The sequence below is a fragment of the Mytilus edulis genome, chromosome 1 (genome assembly GCF_963676685.1).
Source record: "Mytilus edulis chromosome 1, xbMytEdul2.2, whole genome shotgun sequence".
Taxonomy (NCBI): domain Eukaryota; kingdom Metazoa; phylum Mollusca; class Bivalvia; order Mytilida; family Mytilidae; genus Mytilus; species Mytilus edulis.
The window spans coordinates 45,935,935-45,941,934 of record NC_092344.1 but is presented as its reverse complement, the minus strand read 5'-3'; positions in this window follow the sequence as shown (position 1 = coordinate 45,941,934).

The window sequence follows — 6,000 nt, the reverse complement described above, 5'->3', positions numbered from 1 at the left end:
GGGGAGAAGTCTGGGAATCAGACATAAATAGGGAAATAGCTATATTTTGTAGATGTTACAACAATTTCAGATTCTTTTTGATAAATGTGTTTGGCTCTGAAAAGAGCCTTCTTCAGCAAAAGCTGTTTTCGAACTCATCAACTTGTCGTCAGCTTTTCATCTTCTGATTCGTCGTTGCCACAGCCATTTTCTCACTGCTATCTTCTTCTGGTACTGATGGTTGCCAATAAATCTGTAACATTCAAATCTTAGTGAACGATTTGATATTTGTTGTACCTCACTGTTCAACTTTGGGCAGTTGCTGTGTCTTTATTTCTCTCTTTAGACGACCGACTTGTGTCGCTTGTTTGACTGCATACTCATAAAACATGTTTCTGGCACCTTCTGTGGTGGCTAGTTGTAACCGTAATGTGTATCTAAAGCTCTTCATGTCATCTCGTTTGGCTTTGTCGTATCTAATCTGTAGTAAATTTAAACGTCTGGTGATTAGTTTAATCTGTTCACATGCTTTACGGAATTTATTTTCGGCAATGTACAATGCCAGTCGGTTATCATTACAAACTTTTTCAGACATGGTTGTTCAAGGTTATCAAACTTTGAAATTAAGATGAAGTTGAAATATCATTCTACACATTTATATTCACCAAACATATTACTCCTTGTCATCTTCAGGTTCTGTCATAAAGTTAGCAAATAGTGTCGACTGACATCGGTGAACATTTCCGGTAGCGGTGAACAAATGTGACACCAACAGGTAAACTGAAGCGTCCCCTCTGTTCAGACGATCGTTAACATGATACTCTCTGGAATTTGATTGACAAAATCTTTTAATGATTAAGAAGAAACATTTGTTAAAGAACCAATCAGATATTGTTGTTTTTTAGTCTAAATGGTGAAAATTAACGTGTTTGAATGTATTGATGAATAAAAAGAGTTGATTGGCGAATCTTACCAATTGGATACACTAATTGAATAAGCTTATCTATTTTGGGGGCATAACGATACATCGAAGAGTTGTGTATTTCATACAAAACTGTTTACAAATGCGGGAGGAGACATAATAAAAAAAAAGATAAAAAGGGGTCACCTTTTCCATAGATAAAGGAATAACAAGAGCTGCTGTTATCAGAAAAACAGCTTTACAGATATCAAATGACATTTTCTGTGAACAGTAAAAAAAATATCGATTCTCCAATGAAATATGGTTGAAAAACAGACATTTCTTTTCCCGTATTTATTGTTTTCGTTGCTGATATGCTTTCTGAATGCCAGTTTTGTATTTTATATCTCCATTCATTTTTTCATGTAACATAAAATTTACCAATTGGGGTGCTTGTTTTTTAGAAGAACCCTAGTGGTTTAACACCATATGTTGTATTGTATTGTATTTGTATTTGTATTGTATTGTATTGTATTGTATTGTATTGTATTGTATTGTATTGTATTGTATTGTATTGTATTGTATTGTATTGTATTGTATTGTATTGTATTGTATTGTATTGTATTGTATTGTATTGTATTGTATTGTATTGTATTGTATTGTATTGTATTGTATTGTATTGTATTGTATTGTATTGTATTTCTATTGGCACGAGTTTATTTTACTTGTTTGCCTTATTTATATTGCTAAACAGATGATTGGAGGATAAAAACGGGGAGAAGTCTGGGAATCAGACATAAATAGGGAAATAGCTATATTTTGTAGATGTTACAACAATTTCAGATTCTTTTTGATAAATGTGTTTGGCTCTGAAAAGAGCCTTCTTCAGCAAAAGCTGTTTTCGAACTCATCAACTTGTCGTCAGCTTTTCATCTTCTGATTCGTCGTTGCCACAGCCATTTTCTCACTGCTATCTTCTTCTGGTACTGATGGTTGCCAATAAATCTGTAACATTCAAATCTTAGTGAACGATTTGATATTTGTTGTACCTCACTGTTCAACTTTGGGCAGTTGCTGTGTCTTTATTTCTCTCTTTAGACGACCGACTTGTGTCGCTTGTTTGACTGCATACTCATAAAACATGTTTCTGGCACCTTCTGTGGTGGCTAGTTGTAACCGTAATGTGTATCTAAAGCTCTTCATGTCATCTCGTTTGGCTTTGTCGTATCTAATCTGTAGTAAATTTAAACGTCTGGTGATTAGTTTAATCTGTTCACATGCTTTACGGAATTTATTTTCGGCAATGTACAATGCCAGTCGGTTATCATTACAAACTTTTTCAGACATGGTTGTTCAAGGTTATCAAACTTTGAAATTAAGATGAAGTTGAAATATCATTCTACACATTTATATTCACCAAACATATTACTCCTTGTCATCTTCAGGTTCTGTCATAAAGTTAGCAAATAGTGTCGACTGACATCGGTGAACATTTCCGGTAGCGGTGAACAAATGTGACACCAACAGGTAAACTGAAGCGTCCCCTCTGTTCAGACGATCGTTAACATGATACTCTCTGGAATTTGATTGACAAAATCTTTTAATGATTAAGAAGAAACATTTGTTAAAGAACCAATCAGATATTGTTGTTTTTTAGTCTAAATGGTGAAAATTAACGTGTTTGAATGTATTGATGAATAAAAAGAGTTGATTGGCGAATCTTACCAATTGGATACACTAATTGAATAAGCTTATCTATTTTGGGGGCATAACGATACATCGAAGAGTTGTGTATTTCATACAAAACTGTTTACAAATGCGGGAGGAGACATAATAAAAAAAAAGATAAAAAGGGGTCACCTTTTCCATAGATAAAGGAATAACAAGAGCTGCTGTTATCAGAAAAACAGCTTTACAGATATCAAATGACATTTTCTGTGAACAGTAAAAAAAATATCGATTCTCCAATGAAATATGGTTGAAAAACAGACATTTCTTTTCCCGTATTTATTGTTTTCGTTGCTGATATGCTTTCTGAATGCCAGTTTTGTATTTTATATCTCCATTCATTTTTTCATGTAACATAAAATTTACCAATTGGGGTGCTTGTTTTTTAGAAGAACCCTAGTGGTTTAACACCATATGTTGTATTGTATTGTATTTGTATTTGTATTGTATTGTATTGTATTGTATTGTATTGTATTGTATTGTATTGTATTGTATTGTATTGTATTGTATTGTATTGTATTGTATTGTATTGTATTGTATTGTATTGTATTGTATTGTATTGTATTGTATTGTATTGTATTGTATTGTATTGTATTGTATTTCTATTGGCACGAGTTTATTTTACTTGTTTGCCTTATTTATATTGCTAAACAGATGATTGGAGGATAAAAACGGGGAGAAGTCTGGGAATCAGACATAAATAGGGAAATAGCTATATTTTGTAGATGTTACAACAATTTCAGATTCTTTTTGATAAATGTGTTTGGCTCTGAAAAGAGCCTTCTTCAGCAAAAGCTGTTTTCGAACTCATCAACTTGTCGTCAGCTTTTCATCTTCTGATTCGTCGTTGCCACAGCCATTTTCTCACTGCTATCTTCTTCTGGTACTGATGGTTGCCAATAAATCTGTAACATTCAAATCTTAGTGAACGATTTGATATTTGTTGTACCTCACTGTTCAACTTTGGGCAGTTGCTGTGTCTTTATTTCTCTCTTTAGACGACCGACTTGTGTCGCTTGTTTGACTGCATACTCATAAAACATGTTTCTGGCACCTTCTGTGGTGGCTAGTTGTAACCGTAATGTGTATCTAAAGCTCTTCATGTCATCTCGTTTGGCTTTGTCGTATCTAATCTGTAGTAAATTTAAACGTCTGGTGATTAGTTTAATCTGTTCACATGCTTTACGGAATTTATTTTCGGCAATGTACAATGCCAGTCGGTTATCATTACAAACTTTTTCAGACATGGTTGTTCAAGGTTATCAAACTTTGAAATTAAGATGAAGTTGAAATATCATTCTACACATTTATATTCACCAAACATATTACTCCTTGTCATCTTCAGGTTCTGTCATAAAGTTAGCAAATAGTGTCGACTGACATCGGTGAACATTTCCGGTAGCGGTGAACAAATGTGACACCAACAGGTAAACTGAAGCGTCCCCTCTGTTCAGACGATCGTTAACATGATACTCTCTGGAATTTGATTGACAAAATCTTTTAATGATTAAGAAGAAACATTTGTTAAAGAACCAATCAGATATTGTTGTTTTTTAGTCTAAATGGTGAAAATTAACGTGTTTGAATGTATTGATGAATAAAAAGAGTTGATTGGCGAATCTTACCAATTGGATACACTAATTGAATAAGCTTATCTATTTTGGGGGCATAACGATACATCGAAGAGTTGTGTATTTCATACAAAACTGTTTACAAATGCGGGAGGAGACATAATAAAAAAAAAGATAAAAAGGGGTCACCTTTTCCATAGATAAAGGAATAACAAGAGCTGCTGTTATCAGAAAAACAGCTTTACAGATATCAAATGACATTTTCTGTGAACAGTAAAAAAAATATCGATTCTCCAATGAAATATGGTTGAAAAACAGACATTTCTTTTCCCGTATTTATTGTTTTCGTTGCTGATATGCTTTCTGAATGCCAGTTTTGTATTTTATATCTCCATTCATTTTTTCATGTAACATAAAATTTACCAATTGGGGTGCTTGTTTTTTAGAAGAACCCTAGTGGTTTAACACCATATGTTGTATTGTATTGTATTTGTATTTGTATTGTATTGTATTGTATTGTATTGTATTGTATTGTATTGTATTGTATTGTATTGTATTGTATTGTATTGTATTGTATTGTATTGTATTGTATTGTATTGTATTGTATTGTATTGTATTTCTATTGGCACGAGTTTATTTTACTTGTTTGCCTTATTTATATTGCTAAACAGATGATTGGAGGATAAAAACGGGGAGAAGTCTGGGAATCAGACATAAATAGGGAAATAGCTATATTTTGTAGATGTTACAACAATTTCAGATTCTTTTTGATAAATGTGTTTGGCTCTGAAAAGAGCCTTCTTCAGCAAAAGCTGTTTTCGAACTCATCAACTTGTCGTCAGCTTTTCATCTTCTGATTCGTCGTTGCCACAGCCATTTTCTCACTGCTATCTTCTTCTGGTACTGATGGTTGCCAATAAATCTGTAACATTCAAATCTTAGTGAACGATTTGATATTTGTTGTACCTCACTGTTCAACTTTGGGCAGTTGCTGTGTCTTTATTTCTCTCTTTAGACGACCGACTTGTGTCGCTTGTTTGACTGCATACTCATAAAACATGTTTCTGGCACCTTCTGTGGTGGCTAGTTGTAACCGTAATGTGTATCTAAAGCTCTTCATGTCATCTCGTTTGGCTTTGTCGTATCTAATCTGTAGTAAATTTAAACGTCTGGTGATTAGTTTAATCTGTTCACATGCTTTACGGAATTTATTTTCGGCAATGTACAATGCCAGTCGGTTATCATTACAAACTTTTTCAGACATGGTTGTTCAAGGTTATCAAACTTTGAAATTAAGATGAAGTTGAAATATCATTCTACACATTTATATTCACCAAACATATTACTCCTTGTCATCTTCAGGTTCTGTCATAAAGTTAGCAAATAGTGTCGACTGACATCGGTGAACATTTCCGGTAGCGGTGAACAAATGTGACACCAACAGGTAAACTGAAGCGTCCCCTCTGTTCAGACGATCGTTAACATGATACTCTCTGGAATTTGATTGACAAAATCTTTTAATGATTAAGAAGAAACATTTGTTAAAGAACCAATCAGATATTGTTGTTTTTTAGTCTAAATGGTGAAAATTAACGTGTTTGAATGTATTGATGAATAAAAAGAGTTGATTGGCGAATCTTACCAATTGGATACACTAATTGAATAAGCTTATCTATTTTGGGGGCATAACGATACATCGAAGAGTTGTGTATTTCATACAAAACTGTTTACAAATGCGGGAGGAGACATAATAAAAAAAAAGATAAAAAGGGGTCACCTTTTCCATAGATAAAGGAATAACAAGAGCTGCTGTTATCAGAA